This window comes from Pinus tabuliformis, chromosome X (genome assembly GCF_031772625.1).
Source record: "Pinus tabuliformis cultivar Carrire ecotype Pingquan chromosome X, CPIR1, whole genome shotgun sequence".
In the NCBI taxonomy this organism is placed as follows: Eukaryota; Viridiplantae; Streptophyta; class Pinopsida; order Pinales; family Pinaceae; genus Pinus; species Pinus tabuliformis.
In genome coordinates, this window is record NC_142308.1 from 581635637 (window position 1) to 581659136 (window position 23500).

Sequence of the window (23500 nt, forward strand, 5' to 3'; positions counted from 1 at the left end):
CCGATTGTATGAGGTTACCTAAAGGCCCAGTGTTTCATGGAAATATGAAGCATATAAAAAACAAGTATCACTACATTCAGAAGCTAGTATAAGATAATGTATTTTATCTACAATATATATCCACCAATGAACAGTTAGTTGATATATTGACAAAATATCTTCCTAATAAGAAGCTTGTGTATTTGAGAGACAAGCTTGGTCTAGTTGATATATCCTCCCTAGTTGGGAGGGAGAGATAGACACATCATTCTTGGCTTCACTTGGGAAGAAATAATGGAGGATTAGGTAAGCATCTCGCATCTGATACTCTTTGAGGATGAGGTAGGGCACCCAAGATAAGAGTAGTCGAGGACCAATATTCTTTAAGGACTGCATATCCAAGAAAAGAATAGTCTTGGAAGGACATACTCAATCAATACCCTGGTGGAGTATGTGCCTTGAGAGACAATGATGATGGTGTCTATAAATCATTGGTCTCGGTAGCATTGTGCTTGGATCTTATGGAGAGAGAGTTTTTATTAAAGGCCTTGCTACGTGACAGTGTTGGTTTTTATGATGCTAAACATATGGGTTACAAATCTGACTCTTATTATGATATATCTTCATATTGAGAATGTCCAAGTACCATTTATGAATACCTCTCTAGTTAAAAGGGAGTGCTAAAAAATGTGTAACTAGGTTCGGTCTTCAAAAATATGAAATGTACTTTTGATTCTTGTATTTTTTAAAATGAAAAAAAAATATTATTGTTATTTTTGGAGCATGGGTTTCATGGTCAAGGGATTTTATTTTAGAGTTCAAGCACCCATTGAGGGCTTCTAGGGTTATTCCTAGGTCAAGAAGTCAAACGAGTCATTCTCATAAGTTGAAGACCCCTTTAGGCACATTGTAGCTTGTAAAAAGAATGATTTTTTTAATCTAAAAGTGTCTAAATACCCTTCAAGAACAACTCGGTCTGACACCTAAGAAGCCTATATAAATGAGGCAAATCGACCTTCTTGAAACACATTCTCTTGTCACTCATACAAGTGAAGGAGAAGCACAAGAAGGCTAGCGAAGAAGATGGAGGATGAAAAAATAAGTTTATGGGCTAATTCTCTCTCTTACGTGTGAAGAAGGAAGGCTAATGTTTGCTAATTCAAGGTCAAAATTATCTATCTATTGGAAGAGGATCAAAGTTGATGGAAGAAGGGCCTAATAGGTCACCTAATAGCGCTAAACAAGGAAGCTAGGAAAGGGAAGTCACTGGGAGGCCTTGGAGGGATAAATTTCACTCGCATGTGTGGATGCAATAGCAGTTGCAGGGGGGGAAATATTTTGGACCTAAATTAGAGGCCAAAATTTTGAAGTTAGGGTTCAAATTTGTGTTGCTGGAAGATATTTGAATGGGTTTGAGTTGGACACAGGAAGAACATTATCTGAGAGGTCAGACTTCACCTTGGAAGGGTATTAGTGTTGGTCTAGAGGTCTTGGAATTCATCAATTGAAGAATCTAGAAGAAGAGAAGAGATTTACGGGTTTTCCTCTCAAGTGGAGAGGTTTTGGCACTGACTTGCAGCCTTTATCCTGTGTTCTTGTGTACTATTGTTCTTCTTGTTCTGATAGGTATTTTCTTATAAGAATAAACATAATAATAAGAGAAGAATCTATTAAGTAAGAAAAGGTAAAAATATATCAAAAGTTATCATAAATAGAGAAATCATCCTCACCATTTCCCTATATATTTCACAACAATATGGTAGCGCAAAAGTCATCAATTTCCATTATGTCTATTTTCCTTGTAGGACTTATCTGTAGATTGTTACTCTCCATTATTTGTAGATTGTTACTCCACATAATATCAAGAAGTGAAACACCTCTGTTATATACCTAGGGGGGATAATATGGGGTACCAAGGGAGGTACCCAAGGTAATAATGTAATAATGGGATGGGCCATAGCAATAAATAAGGTGGTTAACCCATATCATGTAAGGGACCACAAGTAGTTAGTAATAATGTAATGGGCCCATGGTATTAGTCGATGGTATGAGAGAACCATGGTAATGATCCATGGTATTGTATGTATGAGGCCTATATAGAGGCTAGAGACTCCAAATGGAGAGAGTGTCAAGGAATTGTGTGAAGGAATATTGTGAAGGATTATTGTATGAACAGGCATATGGCTTGTGGAGTGTTCTCCTTCCTTAAGGAGTGAATGTATGGTGTTACCCTACCTTAAGGGTTTGATCAATAAAGAATCATTTCATATTATTTCTGGGTTTATTTGCATTGTCTTATATTTTCATATCATATCTATAATATTTCCGGGTTAGATCTATAACAAGTGGTATCAGAGCACTTTCTTGGGCAAAAGTGGAAATTTTTTTTTAATTTTTTGCAGGATTTTGGGGGCGACGAGTTTGCAGATCAAATCTATATGTTTTGGTGCAATATATACAAAATCTAATTGTAGATCTGGATTCTTTGTGAAAAAATAGCCAATTTCAAAAAAACAATCGGTTGAATCGGAGTCCGGATGAAGGAGATATCGCTGATCTAAAAATCAGTGGGGTTGCAAACAATTTTTCAGGGCAGCGAGTTTGTGGGGCAGATCTGGACATCCTGGTGCAAGATCTACCAAATCTAATGGTATATCTGGAATCTTTGTGAAAAACTACCTAATTTCAAAAAAAAAAATAGTTGAATCGGAGTCCGGATGAGGGAGATATCACTGATTTAAAATCAGCTCTTTTTGCAGAAATTTTGGTGACGGCGGGAGAGTTGCAGCGCAGATCTGAAATTATAGTGCCTGTATCAAGATTTCTATTACATGGGCAGATGTAGAATGATTGTTCCATTTCTGAAAACAGGTCATAATATGAATTCTAAGCAATATTGACTAAACTGTGACAATTTCAAATTTTCACCAAGTAAGTGAATTTTTTCCAAACCTTCATGGCTTCTAGCAAGGAATTTTTTATAGGGAATGATAAGGGTCCTACTATTGAAGAATTTATAAAATATCTCAAATCGTGAGTCAAACAATTTTGGGTAATTTGCTTGCTAGTTAATCTAAAAGATGAAGCTGCTAAATGGTGGGACTCAGTTGCCGATTCAGTGACGCAACTTCCTCATGAAAAACTAGAAGAACTTCTTTTAGAAAAATGGTCCCAGGCTAGAATACAAGATAAGGAAAACATGTGGAGTTATTTTCTGCTGGTATCTCCTTATTGCAAGTTCATGGATTGATGTAGAAAGAGAAGATCATTGTTTCTATAAATCCTAGTTGCAAGCATAATTTCATCAATGTTAATTTGGCAAAAAAATTGCAAGTTCCAGCAAAACAAATTGAAAATACATAGGTTGATGGTGAGGATGTTCAAATTTATAAGGATTTGAAGCTTTTTATGGATAAGTATGTGTTGCATGGTGATTTTTATACTTCAGAGATGGATAATATGGATGTTGTTTTGGGATATCCTTGGATGGAATCTGCGGGTACTATCAATATTAATGTGCAGAAAAAATTCCTGAAGCTCTGATATAAAAGGAAGAAAATTACATCACTGGATATTTCCATCAATAAACAGGTAGAGTACATGGAGGCTGAAGCAGAAGATGTTCCAGGGACTGACATATCAGATGATGAGCCTTTGATGATCGATAATCAAACACAAACAGAGGCTGAAGAAGAAAAGGTTACAGGTACATCAGATGAGGGCTCAGTGGTTGAAGTCATATTGGAAAAGAAGACACCACAACAGGCACCACAGCAGGGTGAATTAAAGAAAAAGACATTGTGGGTTAAAACTTCAACATATCATCACGCACATCACCCTGCAAGAAAACAACTAACAAGATGGCAACCAATTAGCCACAAGGACAACAACCCCCGTATGACGGATAGCGAGGAGTGAAGATCCACCTACTACACATCAACACAGAAGAGTTGCCATGGTCAACTTCCGTCTCAAGCAAGTGAGGCACTAGCAAGATCGAGGGTTCACCTTTCTCTTGGATGGCTAGATGCACGTGCATGGTACCAGTGGAATAATCCTTTGAGTAGATCTTATTATTTGTGTTCTTCCCATGTTTCGGGGACGAAACATGCTAAGGGGGGTGGAATGTTATATACCTAGGGGGGATAATATGGGGTACCAAGGGAGGTACCCAAGGTAATAATGTAATAATGGGAGGGGCCATAGTAATAAATAAGGTGGTTAACCCATATCATGTAAGGGACCATAAGTAGTTAGTAATAATGTAATGGGCCCATGGTATTAGTCGATGGTATGAGGGAACCATGGTAATGATTCATGGTATTGTATGTATGAGGCCTATATAGAGGCTAGAGACTCCACATGGAAGGATATTGTGAAGGATTATTGTATGAATAGGCATATGGCTTGTGGAGTGCTCTCCTTTCTTAAGGAATGAATGTATGGTGTTGCCCTACCTTAAGGGTTTTGATCAATAAAGAATCATTTCATATTATTTCTGGGTTTATTTCCATTATCTTATATTTTCATATCAGATCTATAATATTCTTGGGTTAGATCTATAACAAGTGGTATCAGAGCTATAACAAGTGGTATCAGATCTATAACAAGTGGAATAAGATCTATAACAAGTGGTATCAGAGCTATAACAATATCAAAGGCAATATCCTTCCATGTGGAGTCTCTAGCCTCTATATAAGCCTCATACATACAATACCATGCATCATTACCATGGTTCCTCATACCATCGACTAATACCATTGGCCCATTACATTATTACTAACTACTTGTGGTCCCTTACATGATATTGGTTAACCACCTTATTTATTACTATGGCCCATCCCATTATTACATTATTACCTTGGGTACCTCCCTTCGTACCCCATATTATCCACTTTTTCCCAAGAAAGTGCTCTGAGATCACTTCATATAGCTCTGATACGACTTGTTATAGATCTGATATGAAAATATAAGATAATGCAAATAAACCCAGAAATAATATGAAATGATTCTTTATTGATCAAACCCTTAAGGTAGGGCAACACCATACATTCACTCCTTAAGGAAGGAGAGCACTCCACAAGCCATGTGCCTGTTCATACAATAATCCTTGACACTATTCCTTGACATCTCGCCATGTGGAGTCTCTAGCCTCTATATAGGCCTCATACATACAATACCATGGGTGATTACCATGGTTCCCTCATACCATCAAACTAATACCATGGGCCCATTACATTGTTATTAACTACTTGTGGTCCCTTACATGATATGGGTTAACCACCTTATTTATTACTATGGCCCATCCCATTATTACATTATTACCTTGGGTACCTCCCTTTGTACCCCATATTATCCTCCCTAGGTATATAACAACCTCTCAACTCATCTAAGGAGTCACATGCATATTCTCTCACATGCTTACTATTTTGGATCTTCATCCTCTGGTATTCTTCTCTTATTTGTTCGCATCATTATTGTCTATTGTCCCTTGCTATTTTTTAGACATCAGTGGACTACTTGCATTGTCTATTGTTCTTCTGTTGGGTAGTTTCTTGATGTTGTTTCCTAATAGTCGGCCTTATTCCTTCCATCTTTATAAGTTTTAACTACTTTACCAACTTTACTTATTTGTTTCATTTTTTTTATTTCTCGCGAATCGATACCCCTCCCCATTCCAACCCAACTTAGTGTCGGTGAGTGAGGGAGTATGTAACAAACATATTTATATCCTTAAAAAGTAATCTCGGGCTTCTTTTTTATCTTTACATTGGGCATCATGGAAGTTCTACCTGTCAGTTTTCCTTTTCTGTCAGTCAATGTTTATTGGAGTCTACAACAGGGGCTGGTACTTGACAATATGACCCACACCCTTGTTAAGGAGGAACTTATGCAAAAGGCTAGGAGTCGAGAAAAATAATTTTCCATGCATATTTTTAAATAACCTAGATTTGATATGATCAATAAAGGTTCATTCCTCTATTTCTTGTTCTTTGCAGAAATCGTCCAAAATCAAATTGACCCATTTCTATGGATTCATTCAACTTACATTTGATAGCTTCAATAAAATTCAAAAATCCAATTAAATTTGAGGTTTTTCAGGCGAAACTTGGTTGAGGAATTTCTTGATTTATGTTGAGGTATCTTCAATAAACTGTTCAAGCACTTCTATGAAAAAATTGGCTATGGATTCTACTAAAGACAATTTGTTCCTTCATGCATAGTTCTTTAGGGAGTTATTGATTTTCATCTCCCACCATAGTTGTATCTCTCACAATTTTATGCTTGAATATTTTTCATGACTTGAGTCCAAAACTACTGACAATGGAACCAATGTTGTAATCTAGGTAAAATTGTACATGGTAACCCATAGCAAGGACATCAAGGAATCACATAGAAATGCACATAAGTAAAGAGAAAGAGAAGAGACACAAGTAGTGGAGAACCAGAGGAAGCAGACTTTATATCATATCTCTTAAAATATAATTGGAATTGATACATTAATATATATACAAATATTTATATCATGCCGAGACAGTTACAATAGTATAAATATCCAACCAAACTCTAACTTAATCCAACTTTAGTTATCATCTTAACAAGATTAACAATCTTCTTTACAATGTATTTTTTCTGACTTCACTGGGCTAGTTGACTAAGTTGATTAGCCCCTCCAACAAATAATTTTATCAAATTAATGCAATTCTATTGTAAAATCCAAAGTATAACCTTTTATTACATATGTGTACTAAAAAATCAATTATTATACATTCAAATAAGTGTTTTTCTTTGAATATTGCAACAACCTCTCCCATGTATGCACTTTCTTCAAAAACAAATTTATGAACTTTCCTTTCAAACCAATCTTGAATCTCAACATTCTCCATCCTCCAGTACATATATATTACTCAACATTCTCTATCCTCCAATACATGTCTATTAATTTGCATTGGTTGAGGTCCCAATAATAGAGCCACATTGTTTGATTTGTGACAAACCAAGGATCCAAGGAATGTGTCTAACATTGACCAATGGAGTCTTGTGCACTAACATATTAAATGTTCCAAGAGGAAGGAGATCTCACTTAAGTGCACATGATAAATCGAATGTGATTATTTTGAAAAGTTATTTATTTAATGGGGGTTGTATTACTTACTTGCTCATTTGTCACATTCAATTAAACTAACAAAACTAACATCATTCATATCAACTAAAATTAAATACATATCATCTAAATATATAATAAACACAATCACTTAAGCATAATAATTCTCCATTACATTAGTAACAAAAATGACATTACATAACTTTGAAATAGAACCTAGGAAACACAAAAATATCAACTCTTAAGTCTAAAAAAATTTAATATTAGAGCCCTAACCAACAAATCTTTCATAACATTACAAACCTCATATATATAAGCAACTTTAGTTGTTATAGAATATTTTAAAATATATAGTGGAATCTTCCAATTGTAACCTACTCATACAAACAAGTACAAAAGTGATTACTATTCTTAAAGACACCAATAAAAGATAAGGGAATTAGCTGTAAGACATCGAGAAAGCATAGGGGAATTAGGTGTAGAGGATGTATATGTTAATTCCTTAATATTCACACACTCAATATTTTATGAAACCATATACTCAATCTTATGTGGTATTACTATTTATGTGGATTCATCTTCTAAAAAATGTTATTTTGTAGTAGCAATTAAATTGAAACTAAGCCTCAACACATTTTATATGTTTATATATTTCCAACTATGAGTGGATTTCCCAAAATGAAAATTTGTATGAAATATATATTCCCGTGAGAAGGTAATAATCGATCATTCCTTACAAGAAAATGCGGAAGAAATTCCATCTCTTCATGGTTCACCTATTTAGAATGTAGATTCCTACAATATTTCAAAATCCGATGGATTTGAATGAGGTCAAACATTCCTTACAAGAAAATGTGGAAGACATTCCATCTCCTCATGGTTCACCTATTTAGATTGTAGATTCCTACAATATTTCAAAATCCAATGGATTGGAATGAGTTCAAACAACTCAATTTTCTCTTGTTGGTTAGAATCCAAAATATTCATAAAATTTGCAACAAAGTTAACTTCAGTGCCTATGAACATCCTTATATTGATTGTAGATTGTTGAAAAATCCTATAATCTAATGGATATGAGAAACATAAAACAATTTCCTTTGTTTTTATTCATGAGATTCTAGAATATTCTTTGACAGATACGAGTGAGGTCAAACAATGGTCTTTTCTCTTGCCCATTAGATTCTAGAATATTCTTGAAATCTACAATCAAGTTAAGTTCATCACTCGATGATGAACTTAACTCAATTGCAAATTTTGGGAATATTCTAGAATCTCACACACAAGAGAAAACTGAATTATTTGAACTTGCTCATATTCATCATATTTGGAATATTCCAAGAATATGCAATCAAGATAAGGATGGATTAAGATAAGTGGAACAACATATAGTCTCATATCTCCTAAATAATATTATAATTATTGTTATGCATCATGTGATTTGTTCATTTAAGGACAACAAGTGTTGCTGCTAAAATATTATCCTTTCAAGAATGTTCCATTATGCCAACATTATATGGAAGTTAACTAATAATTATCTCATTTCCTAGTGCTTATTATCTTCCTATTGTCAAGTAGGTCACCTCACAATGTAACTCATCTTTAGTTTCTCTAGCCATCTCCATTAAATACCATATTATTCTCATCCAACAAATAAGATACAAAGGCAATGATCCAAATATATGCTCAATGAATGGTGCTTATTGTATACCCTTTTATGATATGACTACATAGAGTGTTGGCATAATAAGATGCAAGTGAACAAATAAGACAAATAAGTTGGTTGGCTTATGACTGCATATAAAGTTGGCATAATAAGATGGAAGTGAATAAATAAGAGGTGTAAGATGGTTGACCATCCTTATCTCAATTGTAGATTCCTAATTATTCCAAAATCTAACGTATAGGATTGAGGTCAAACAATTGAATCTTCTCTTTTCTGTTAGATTCCAAAATATTCCGAAGATCTAAAATTGATTTAACTTTGTCGCCTAGGCCAACGTTATCTCGATTGTGGATTCTTAGAATATCGCATAATCTCTTGGATATGAGTAATGTCAAACAATTAACTTTGCTCATGTTATTTAGATCCCAAAATATTCTTGAAATATGCAATTGAGTTAATTTAAACACCTTCCTACATCCTTATCTTGATTTTACATTCCTGAAATATTTCAGAGTTTAATCGATAGGAGTGAGGTCAAACACTTGACTTCTCTCTTGTCCATGAAATTTCATAATATTCTCATAACTTACAATAGAGTGAAGTTAATCATTTGGTGATGAACTCGATTGCATATTATGAGAATGTTCTAGAATATGACAGACAAAAAAAAGGTGATGAACTTGATTTCATATTTTGAGAATATTCTAGAATCTGACAAGAGTGAGCAAATTCAATTGTTTGACCTTAATCCTTTCCATCAAATTTTCAAATATTCTAATATGGAATTGAGATAAGGATGGATGAAGAGTAGTGGAAAAACATATTGTCTTATACCTTTTACTTGACCAACATTGTCACACTCAATCATATAATTATTGTTATGCATTGTGCGATGAAATCGTATAAGGATGATGGAAGAATGATTTCGAAATCTTATTATGCTAGCATACTATATAGCCATACCATCAAGGGAGACAAATAAGCACCATTAAGTGATTTTATGATTGGCTCATTTCCTTTCCATTTTATCTATTGGACAAGAATAAATGGTATTGAATGGACACACCAACCCATTATTATTTATCGATTGGAAGGGAATAATATGGAACTTAATGGACAAGGCTAAATAAAGTAAATATGAGATTCATTGTGGGGGGCCTACTTGATAGTAGGAAAAAAATAAGCACTAAGTACTGATCCAATTATTTGGCCACTTCCATATTATCCATTGGATGTGAATAATGTGGTATTTAATGAACAAGATGGAAATATATTTCTTGAGTGAGCGAATGATTGGCTCACTTCCTAGTGCTTATTTTTTTCCTATTATCATGATGCAACTTGTCTTTAATTTCTTCAGCCAACTCATTAACCCTCCAGATACCAATATGACTGTTACCAGTGAGGTATATGGTTATATTTTTTCTTCAAAGATAAATATGTCAAGCAACAAAAAGAAACTTGAGGATGATATATGATCTCATACAAGTAATTGTAATTTAGGGTTGAATAAAATAATATTAAATAAGAAGCCATATAGTGGTTATAATGATATAAATTATTACATATATTTGCCTCTCCATATCGAGCAAGGATATATACCCGATACTAAGTAGTGAAATTGTTGCCTTGAGTGGTCTCTTGTCCTACAAATAAAGGTGATCTATGATCTGTTTTAAATAATTGTAATTTAAGGTTACATAAAATATATTAAATAAGAAATCATGCATTAGTTATAATGATAGAGATTTTTATGTATACCTGTTACTCTATATGGGTAGGGTGTGTACACCTCATACTAAGTAGTTAAAGCATTACATTAAGGGGTCTATTTTTGCACAAATAAGCATCCCATACATATTTTTTTTTTTAATAATTTACTTGTCACTTTATATGGGTAGGGTATATAAAAGTCATACAAAGTTGTCAAAGTGTTGCATTGAGGTTTATTGTGTTGCACAAATAAGGGGTCACATATGTTTTTTTTTTTTTTTTTTAAAGGAATTCAACTAAATATCACAAGAACATTTTCATTCATTGATATCTGTATTTTGTCATATATAATTAAACTAAAGTTTACGATTACTAATTTTATGGGTTTATGATTATTTAATTTTCTTATTCTGTATTGAATGTGAAACAATGTAAGATAAATAAATGAAAATGTCAAATTCTTACATAAGTTCAAAATAGCTAGAATTTAATACTACCTCATAGGTAAGAGTTAAGTCATCACTTAGGTTAGTATCTAGTCTCATGCATGGGACTAAGGATAGATGCCATTATAAGGGGCATGACTATACTATAAGTACCTTCAACAATGACCATAATGAGCATTGAATTTTTTGCTAGCATTGTCAAGGTTAAAAATGTAATTTAATATTGTAAGATACAAAATTTATTTTAATTAGCTAAGAGCTTGTTTTCATTACACATAAAGAAATAATTTAATTATTTAAGGATTAAAGGTATATGGAAGGAGTGAAAGTCTATCTTTCTATGCACCACCAATAGGCCATTTCAAGTGGTGTAGTTTTATTTGAATTATGGTGAATGATTGGGCCTACTTGTAGATAGTAACTTGTGAGGACTTCCCTTTCCCTCTGTTGAAAAATAAGTTATAGTATATTTTTCACCTTTCAAAAAAATAAATTAGGAAGAGCTATAATTTCAACAATAATAATGCAAGTTCTTCTTTTCTTTTAAGATCGTCTTTGAATAATTTATTTTTTTCTTAAATCATAAATAGTTGAATTGAATAACATATATCAAAACTAGTTATAACTATCAATATGGGGAGTGGATTTACTAGGATATGGGTATCTTTCATGCTAAAAAGTAGAGTTCATGTGTGCATTAGTTAATGTTGTATATGCATGATTTCCCTAATACATGGACATTTTTCTATGAGCATTGTTAATAAAATTTGTTCCATCACTATAGCATATTTACATCTATATAGTCTACGATAAATGAAATTTCCCTCTAATAGTGGAACTTTGACCTATGCTACTTATTGGGAAACAACCACGTGTTTTGATTATGATATGGTCACAGTGTTAGCTAATGAATTTATCTATCCAACTTGGAAGGAAGTTGCAATTCCTAATCATCATCCTCACCTATCTCATACAATGTACTAACAAGTCAAAATAATAAAAAAACATTACATATTTATCATACTTATTGCATTGAGAGGAACTTTAAGATTAGTATAGTATGTATGTCAACATTTTTTAAATGTCAGGACAAATAAATAAATAAATAAACACACACACACACACACACACACACACACACACACATATACAAGTTAACTTCCAGCTTCATATATTTTAATTAATATTCAAATTAAAATATATGTAAATGTAAAATGTAATATAAAATTTATGACACAAGGCTACCAATTTGATCAAAATAAATTGGTTTGTCTATAATGTAAATTTAACATACTATTGTTTCTTTATCACATTACTTCTTTATATATTATTATTGGTATAATAATAAATAATTGTTTATTATTATGTCAGTATATAATAATAATAATAATATTCTCCATTATAAGTATTGTTATATTAGACCTTACATATATTATTGATTAGGCAAAGTGACAATTCTTAGTACTATGGATGGATGGAGAGAGAGAGGGAGAAAGAGAGATATAGAGAGTGGGAGAGGTGGACAGAGAGGTGGTGGGGGGTGAGAGAGAGGGAGAGAGGGAGTGAGTTAGTGAGAATAAATTCATACCAAGCATGTCTTCATCTACTTAGAAAAACCTTCTCAATACTTCTAAACTTGAAAACCCTACCTTGGTCCGTGATCCCTATATACTATTATCTCCCTTGAGACACGTATAAATTTTGTGTGGAACTCTAAGTTACAACTCCAAACACACCCCACAATAACCAAGTAAACAAACACACGACGATAGGGAGAGCAACATAGGAAAAAAGTAACAGTTTTCAATAAAATGCCATGATGAAAAGGCCCTTGTAACTTGCTCTACCTCTCGAACTCTAGGTGATATAGATTTATGTGGGAATGAAATGAAATACAGATTTAAATATAAACACAGAGATACATTGAAAATTGAACTTCAATTCATTAATAACAGATATTGAAAAGTTGTTTACATGCATAATGGAATTAAACTAGCTCGGACAATGGTACCTTATCTTTGAGAAGAGATATGGCAGTTACATGCCTTCTGAACTATGTTAGAATGAGGCTCCAAGAGAAAACCATAAGCATCCAAAAACCTAACCCTAGGAAATGAAGCGATAAATGTTTGTGGGCCCTGTTAGTGTTAGTTGGTACATCAACTTCCTGGGATTGTAACTTTTGCATAAGATCTCTATTTGATGTGTATGGTACCTCGTTAGAAATATCTACCCAAATACTAAAAATTTCTAATGTAAACCCATATTTTAGGGCACGGGTCTTCCCGTTTTGAAAAAAAAACATCATTTAGGGTCTCAAAATGGCTCTGGAAGTTTAAGACTCGAAAAACTGGTAAAAATAGTAGATTGTGCTACAGTTAAGGAAATTAAAAGAAACAATGTTGCAAGTCCAAGTGGAATAGGTGGGTGTCCACCAATATCCATCTAGATTAGTCCTCCCCCCTTAGGAAGCAATTTTCCCCATTATGTTGATTGCTTCCATGAGATGAAGAAAATTCTGCTAAACTTGTTCACTGGTGACTCGCTTGCCCTGGTGCGGGAGTTGGCCAACTTTGTGACAAACTGATACAATTGGATCCTTTGTTGGTGAGTGTTCTTTATCTCAGTTTCAATGATACAACTAGTTATGTCTCATTCCCTGTAGTTTGGGTTGAGCTCTGTTGGTGTTATGTATTCGACAATGTCCAATGTGTCAAAAAATCATGGAAAGTATGGTTGAAGGCAATCCACATTGAACACTAGGTGCAGGATAAGGAATGTGGGAATGATGAGATTGAAAGTGTTGTCTCCCACGACCTTGGTGATGGTATAATGCCCACATCAAAGTGTTCATAACTTTTGATCGACTCTTGGAATGCGTTCCTTTTGCAAATGAGGCGAGACTTTGTTTCCCACTTGAAACTTATGTGGCACCCGATGCTGACCATGCTGCTGCTTCTACTTGGCATTGGATTTATCCAAGATTCCATGAACCTATTGGTAGATGTGCTAGATGGGTATAATAAACCTAGTTTCTTATCAGCCTCAGACTATACATGTGCAGATTCTTCCTTTGTAGTCACAAGAGACATTACAACATCAATTAAACACAATGATATGAAATCCCAAACCCACTTGAAAGGGACTATAGTTCGTTGATCTATGGAGAGTTATGCTATAGTTGTTTTGCACATAGGGAAGGCTCTCACCCCATGTTCATGGGTTCTTGGATTTATACATGTGTAGTATGTGCATGATCATACTATTAAAGACCTTTGTCTAGACATCAATTTGAGGATGGAATGAAGTCGACTTGGTGAGCTTAGTGTCTAATAATGACCAGAGGCTTGACCAGAATGTGCTCAGGAACATACAATCCCAATCTAATATAATGGTCTGTGGGATCCCAAAATGTACCCATACTCATTCAAAGAAGAGTTTGTCAGTGTCCTCTAATATGATAATCTTCTTATAGGTCACCAATATAGCCAACTTAGAAACTTTGTCCATGACCACAAACACACATTCATTACTATGCTTGGTAGAAGGGAGGCTAGAGAGATAATGCATGGAGATGGATTCCTAACGCTAGCTAGGATTAGGAAGAGAGGTGTACAGGCCTTACTTTTTTATGGTTGGCTTGGTGATGGGACAAGTAGTGCAGGATCTTATATATTTTCCAACATCTTGTCATATTTTTGGCCAATAAAAATACTTATATAGTACTGCCATAGTTTCCTCCACACCAAAGTGTCGTACGCCTTGACTATATTTTTCATCCTAAATCATCATGGCACACTCACTTGAAGGAACAAAAAAGGTGTACCAAGTAGAATCATAAAGTGTCCTGGAGGTATAGAACTTTCTTTCCATCCAATAAAATTTTGTATGTGATGGCAGAATCTAGATCATTTTTGTATAATTGTGGCCATCTAGAGGTCTCATGGCCACAAGAGTTGAGAACACTGGTCAGTGCTGCAATCAAGGGCCAACTGAGGCAATTCATAACATTATTGGTGTTAGACTTCTTGTATTTAATGTTTAAATGGAATTTTTGTATATATGTGGATCATTTATGATGGCGATCATTCTACAACTTCCCTTTTCTTTGTATAAACTAAAGAGGTCAATGATATTTGTGGATGACCATCTCCTTCCCCATAATGTAATGTTTCCATTCTTGGAAAGCTTTCATAATGGAATACATCTCTTTATCATAGGTGGGGTATTTCCAAATTTTGTTGGAAAGTGTCTCACTATGATAGGCCACTGGATGCCCTTGCTAGGTGAGAACTACACCAATAGCTTTGTCATAGGCATTTGTCTCAATTTGTAATGGTTGTTGCAGGTTTGGTAATGTGAGTACTAATGCATAGCAAAGTCGATTCTTTATTTCAATAAATTCCTTCTCTTGGGACTCAGACCAAAGAAAAAAACATCGCTCTGTCCATCGTAACATGAATCAAAGGCCAAGTGATATGAGAGAATTTGAGAAAAAACCTCCTATAAAAATTATCAAGGCCTAAAAAGCTACGAAGCTCTACTACAGTGTTTGGGGCTAGCCAATTTATAATTACTTGGATATTAGTTGGATCTAAATGAAAATTTTTCTCATTAATGTTGTAACCCAGATATTGGACCTGACTCATGCTGAAGGCACATTTCTCCAAGTTGGCACATATTTTGTGCTACCACAGGATTTGAAGAACCTGCTGAATGTTTTGCAAGTTATCTTCCCAATTCTTTCTAAATAAGAGGTTGTTATCCATATATACAACCATGAACAAGTTTGAGAAGCGCCACACAATGTCATCCATTAACCTTGTAAAATTTGCAAGGGCATTTTTCAACCTGAAATGCATGACAAACCACTCAAAAAGGCCCTCGTTGGATTTAAAGGTTGTCTTCTATACATATATAGTTTCTATTGGAACCTAGTGATAGCCATACTTCAAATCGATATTGTTGAAGTACTTGGCCCCCTTGATTTGTTCAAGAAGGTCATCAATCCTTTGGATTGGATACCTATTCTTGATAATGATTTTATTTAGTGCTCGATAATCGATGTAGAGTCTTTAGGTCTCATCCTTCTTTTGTAAAAGTGCTATCATGCTCCCACAAGGTGAGGAACTTGATCGGATGTGCCGTTTTTGCAACAACTCTTGAATTTTCCACTTGATTTCTTTGTTTACTAGAATAGAGTAGTGGTATATAGTCCTATTGGGTAGAGGTGCTCCGGGATTTAGATCGATTGAATGCTTGACCTGACAATGCAAAGGTACCCATGTGGGTGAGGAGAATATGTCCCTCTATTTTTCCATGACCTTATCCACTTGCTTCTACGTGGAGGAACCCTTCTTGGGGGGTATTGAAGTGACCTTGATCTTCCTCTAACTTTAAGAGTTGATAAGAATGAAAAAATAAATCTTGTATGGGATATGATCTTATTGCATTTCTTAGCAAAGATCCAAGAAATAGAAGTAGGTAGGGCTACCTTTGGTATCATGTATAGCTTATTTCCAAAAGTCATAGTGACGGTGTGAGGCCTGGACTCATAGACAACACGATACTTCCACAAGTATGGTTGGCTTAATAATACATCACAAACTTCAAGAGGAGAAGCATCACATAGTATCTCATGCATGGATGGCTTGATGTTGTAGGGTAGGTGACATTTCTAGCTGATGTGGAGATATTTTCCTTGTTGGAGCCATATAATGGTGTACGACTGTTGGTGTAGTGTTATCGATAGGCCCAATTGCTTCACTTCCTCAACTGACGTTAGGTTATTTTGGCTCCCATAGTCATAGGAGAAGGCTCACCTCCTTGATGTCTTTGAGAAGAATGGTTACAATAGACGCCTCGATCATAAAGCCTTCCTCAGGGCCAAGAAGGAGCCTTCTATCCGAAGGAATCCTGATGGTCATATCTTGGGTGTGAACCTTCCTTACATCGAGGGAACCACGGACAGGATTGCAAGGATTCTGAAGAAGCATGATGTACCTACTACTTTTAGACCTCTCAATACTATCCGTGGATCCCTCAGATCTGTGAAAGACCGGATCGACCCTAAGGACATGAAGGGCGTCTATATCATTCCTTGTTCCTGTGGAACCCCCTATATTGGTGAGACTGGTCGCTCGATCAATCAACGGATTAGCGAGCATTTGGCTGACTTAAGACATGGGAGGACCAAGTCCTCGGCCCTGGCTGAGCATGCGAGAAAGACTATGCATCATGTGTGTATAGAGGATGCTCAAGTCATTGCCAGGATTGCGCAGTTTCACCACCGCAAGTTTAGAGAGGCCCTGGAGATTGAGAAAAGGCCGATCAATCTTAATAGGGATGATGGCTGGAAGATTAGCAGTTGCTGGGTCCCTGCCTTGTCTTCCTAACCTTTTTTCCCCCCTTTTTTAGGTCGTAGGGTTTCTGTTTTTTCCCCCCCTCTTTTTCTCTCCTTTGGCAGGTTTGTCCTGTTATTATATGGTGTTTGGGTCCTTTTTTTGCTTTGTTTGAGTTTCGGGCTTAGTAATATTAACCTTTCATACTATTGGGCATATGTGTTTTTCCCTTATTTCTTTATATTTTTTATTTTTTACTTTATATGTTCCTTATTATTGGCATAGTTAATTGTAATAATTTTAAAATAATTATATAGTATATTTTGACCATTAAGTTTTAAGGATGGATTTTAATATATCAACCCTAGATTTCGACATTCTTCTATTAGTAATAATTTGCTTACCTATAGTCTTAGTTAACCTCAGTAATTTTAACAATTATAGTTCTAATATGGATTTTTTGACCATTAGTTTAGTTTTTAGTTATGATATTAATAGTCCTAGTGTTAATGACCCTAGATTATGATGTTACATAATGGAACTAATTTCTAGAAATATTAATTATTAGTAGACCTAAATTGTTTATAATTATTTTTATATAACTTATCATTTTAATGACCAATTAATTTAAACACTATATATGTTTTATTCTAAAAAGCATGATATATCTTACCTTAGATAATTATGAATAAATTACCTAGGGTAAATAAAATTCTAATAATATTAATAATGGGTTATCTTTACTTATAAGTTATATTTGAATAATAATAGATTATAGTTTAATTATTATATAGTATGACCATTATTATTATAATATTAATTTTCTTAATATTTAGGATAATATTAATATTATTATTATTAATATTAATATTAATATTAGGATTATTATTATTTTTAATATTAATAACCCTAGATTAGGGTTTACCTATTGTAACTAATTTCTAGAAATATTAACTATTAGTAGATATAGATGATTTAATAATCTTATATTGTTTTTGATTATTGACCTAGGATTTTAAACATTATTTATGATTTATTCTAAAAAACATGATCTATCTTACCATTAGATTATTATTAATAAATTACCTAGGATAAATAAATTCTAATATTATTAGTAATGGGTTTTCTTTACTTGTAGGTTATATTGGAATATTAAGGGATTATAGATTAATTATTACATAATATGACCATTATTATTAGAATATCAATTTTTCTTAATATTTGGGATAATATTAATATTATTCTTTTTCTTAAATTAACAATTGAATTTCCTTAATTTACCTTATTTTACTTTCTTCGAGAAATATTAACTAACTAATTTAGTGGTTTGACCTGGTCAAAATTAGCCGTTAGGATTTAGCTGTTGGAATCTCTGCACACTCTATTTATTCTCGCTACGCCAGATCAGTTCTTCATCTTGTCCTGACGATGAACCACACTGGTTGGTTCGAAACGCGTCGACGAAATATTGGTTATGTGATTTTGCCAAAGATTTCTATACAATGTTATGGATCACAAAAGTCTAAATTCCTTAATAATTTCCCTGCACGGAGAAGCCGCTGCTAAAAAGGTCCATCTATTCGAGCGGGCACGCATGCAGGTTACTAAGTTGAAATCTGATCTGGTATTTCTTAAACGTTGCAGAGATTCCTCGGTTATTCCTAACTTTGCCCGGATTAAGCATAATCTGAATGTTCCTAAAAATCATGGCGTTTTTCTAAAGGCTAGCTTGGGGTTGATCAGGTCTGAGATTTGTAGAGTTAGGAAGAATCTGGATCATCGATCCAGACTCCTTCTTGCGGCCCATTTGGAGCTGGCGAATTTCTTCCCAGCTTCTCTCTGGGCAAGGATTGATGCCTGTTCGGCATTGAAATCCCTGAATCTGGAAGAGTCCCTTAAGCTCAGGCAGTCGGCAAAGTATAACAAGCTTGCGGGCTGTTCGTTTCAGGGATCAAGTCTTTTCGATGTTATGGGTTCAGGCAGCCGTGTCTCGTTTAACCAGGTCTCCTCCCTGCGGGCTTGGGTTCTTAATGATCGTTCTTCTGTTGATCTTCCTTCTGCTGGCTCGTGTGGAAACGTAGCGGTGGGGAGAAGCCGGATATCGAATGCTGGATCAGTTTGCGGTAACCATGGACCCGTAATGTTGGACAGCCAATCAATAGGTTCTTTAGTTCGATCTCCTTTCCGTTTACAGCAGCCATATGGTGTCTCGGCTGGCTCAGTAGCTGATATTCAACGCATGAGTTCTTCTCTGGATGGCTGTTCGATTATTGGGTCTGTAGTTGGTGATCTGCGCGATGGCTCAATTGAGCTGTTAGACGTGGAGAGCTCTGGTGGTTCTATTGCCCGTGGTTTGCGGAGGGATCTGCGCGATGGATCAAATGAGCTGATAGGCGAGGAGAGCTTTGGCGATCCTAATGCCCGTGGTTTGCAGAGTGATACGGTCTTCGATGAGCCGGAGTCGGGGTTTCCAAGCTCGTCTCTCCAGCAGAGAGGTTCGGGGGTTAATGAAACCGTGAACTGGTCTTTGAATGTTGAGCAGAATGTTTCAGCCGTTGATAAGCAGAAATCGGTGTTTCCAGATCCGTCGATCCAGCAGAGCGGTTTGGTGGGCAATAAATCCGTGAGCTTTTCTTTTAGGACCGATATTCCAAGCGCGGGCAAGGTGGTTAGTGTTTTGAATAGCGGTAAGGATAAGAGTAATATTATAATGTGTGATTATAATAATGAAGCGGTAAATTGTAAAAGTAACATAGATAATAAGGGAGCTATAAATGATAGTAGTAACATTAATAAAATCGATATTCCTTATTATAAACGTACTAAAGTATTTAATAATAAGAGAGGTCGTAGTAATAATGTTTTGGATGGTTTTAATAGTAGTTGCTGTAAGTCCGATAGTAAGGTGGAAAATTCGAGTTCCCTTCCTCGGGACAATAAAGTGTTGAATCTTTCGAGTTTTTCCTTCCCGCCTGAGGTCTTTAATCTCTTAGGGAAGGGTCTTAATTTTGCCTTAGCTCCCAGAAAAATTCCGATTGAAGACATCATTTGCGATGTGGAGTATGGCATTAAGAACCTTCCTGATAAGATTAAGGATACGATTAGGCAGGATTGTGCTGTGACCCTGAGAAGGGCTAAGCCTCCCCGTAGCAATATCAGCAAGGCTGAGTTTGAGGCTCTGAAGAGCTTGAACGGGAATCCTGACGTCGTGGTCTTAAAAGCTGATAAAGGTGGGGCAGCTGTTATCATGGATAGAAAGGATTACAGGATTAAGATGTTGGACCATCTTTGTAACAGTGGGAGTTATAAGAAGCTTTCGAAGAATCCCCTCAAGAAGGTTTCCAGAGCGGTCGCTCTTGCGATCAAGTCGTGCCATTCCACGATTCCTCTGGCCCAGAAGCTTATTGAAGGTAACCCCATCACTCCTAGGATTTATGGTCTTCCTAAAATCCATAAGGATGGGGTCCCCCTTAGACCCATTGTCAATACCATCGGTGGTCCTACTTACCTCCTGGCCAAGTTCCTCGCTGCAAAGTTGAGACCCTTGGTTGGGCAGACTGAGTCCTTTGTCAAAGACTCGGCTTCCTTTATTGAGGATCTTAAGAAAATTAATCTTGAGCCCGAGGACATTTTGGTCAGTTTCGACGTGGTCTCTCTTTATACTTGCATTCCTATCAATGAGGCCTTGATGGTTATTAATAAGCTAACTGACCCGGATACGGCTAAGTTAGTTGAGCTTTGCCTTACCTCTACATTTTTTAGCTTCGAGGGAGAATTCTATGAGCAAACTTGCGGAGTTGCCATGGGATCCCCCTTGTCCCCTGTCGTCGCTAATCTCTTCATGGAGGATTTTGAGTCGAAGGCTTTGGCCTCCTCTCGTCTCTTACCTAAGCTTTGGAGAAGATTCGTTGATGACACTGGTGTTGTCTGGTCTCATGGTCCTGCCGAGCTGGATCGCTTCTTCTGTCATCTCAATAACCAATCCGCCGCCATTAAATTCACGATGGAAAAAGAAGTTAATGGTTGTCTTCCGTTCTTGGATGTTCTCATCTCTAAAAAGGTGGATGGTTCTTTTTCTCATCAAGTTTATAGAAAGAAGACGCATACTGAGCAATACTTGCATGCTTCTTCTCATCATTTCCCCGCTCAGAAGTTAGGAGTGCTTAGCACGCTTGCCACCCGTGCCGTTAGGATTTCGGATGAGGAGAGCCTGGAGAAGGAGAAGGCTCACCTCCTTGATGTCTTTGAGAAGAATGGTTACAATAGACGCCTCGGTCATAAAGCCTTCCTCAGGGCCAAGAAGGAGCCTTCTATCCGAAGGAATCCTGATGGTCATATCTTGGGTGTGAACCTTCCTTACATCGAGGGAACCACGGACAGGATTGCAAGGATTATGAAGAAGCATGATGTACCTACTACTTTTAGACCTCTCAATACTATCCGTGGATCCCTCAGATCTGTGAAAGACCGGATCGACCCTAAGGACATGAAGGGCGTCTATATCATTCCTTGTTCCTGTGGAACCCCCTATATTGGTGAGACTGGTCGCTCGATCAATCAGCGGATTAGCGAGCATTCGGCTGACTTAAGACATGGGAGGACCAAGTCCTCGGCCCTGGCTGAGCATGCGGGAAAGACTATGCATCATGTGTGTATAGAGGATGCTCAAGTCATTGCCAGGATTGCGCAGTTTCACCACCGCAAGTTTAGAGAGGCCCTGGAGATTGAGAAAAGGCCGATCAATCTTAATAGGGATGATGGCTGGAAGATTAGCAGTTGCTGGGTCCCTGCCTTGTCTTCCTAACCTTTTTTCCCCCCTTTTTTAGGTCGTAGGGTTTCTGTTTTTTCCCCCCCTCTTTTTCTCTCCTTTGGCAGGTTTGTCCTGTTATTATATGGTGTTTGGGTCCTTTTTTTGCTTTGTTTGAGTTTCGGGCTTAGTAATATTAACCTTTCATACTATTGGGCATATGTGTTTTTCCCTTATTTCTTTATATTTTTTATTTTTTACTTTATATGTTCCTTATTATTGGCATAGTTAATTGTAATAATTTTAAAATAATTATATAGTATATTTTGACCATTAAGTTTTAAGGATGGATTTTAATATATCAACCCTAGATTTCGACATTCTTCTATTAGTAATAATTTGCTTACCTATAGTCTTAGTTAACCTCAGTAATTTTAACAATTATAGTTCTAATATGGATTTTTTGACCATTAGTTTAGTTTTTAGTTATGATATTAATAGTCCTAGTGTTAATGACCCTAGATTATGATGTTACATAATGGAACTAATTTCTAGAAATATTAATTATTAGTAGACCTAAATTGTTTATAATTATTTTTATATAACTTATCATTTTAATGACCAATTAATTTAAACACTATATATGTTTTATTCTAAAAAGCATGATATATCTTACCTTAGATAATTATGAATAAATTACCTAGGGTAAATAAAATTCTAATAATATTAATAATGGGTTATCTTTACTTATAAGTTATATTTGAATAATAATAGATTATAGTTTAATTATTATATAGTATGACCATTATTATTATAATATTAATTTTCTTAATATTTAGGATAATATTAATATTATTATTATTAATATTAATATTAATATTAGGATTATTATTATTTTTAATATTAATAACCCTAGATTAGGGTTTACCTATTGTAACTAATTTCTAGAAATATTAACTATTAGTAGATATAGATGATTTAATAATCTTATATTGTTTTTGATTATTGACCTAGGATTTTAAACATTATTTATGATTTATTCTAAAAAACATGATCTAATTTACCATTAAATAATTATCAATAAATTACCTAGGATGAATAAATTCTAATAATTTTAGTAATGGGTTATCTTTACTTGTAGGTTATATTGGAAGAATAAGGGATTATAGATTATTTATTATATAATATGACCATTATTATTAAAATATCAATTTTTCTTAATATTTGGGATAATATTAATATTATTCTTTTCCTTAAATTAACAATTGAATTTCCTTAATTTACTTTATTTTACTTTCTTCGAGAAATATTAACTAACTAATTTAGTGGTTTGACCTGGTCAAAATTAGCCGTTAGGATTTAGCTGTTGGAATCTCTGCACACTCTATTTATTCTCGCTACGCCAGATCAGTTCTTCATCTTGTCCTGACGATGAACCACACTGGTTGGTTCGAAACGCGTCGACGAAATATTGGTTATGTGATTTTGCCGAAGATTTCTATACAA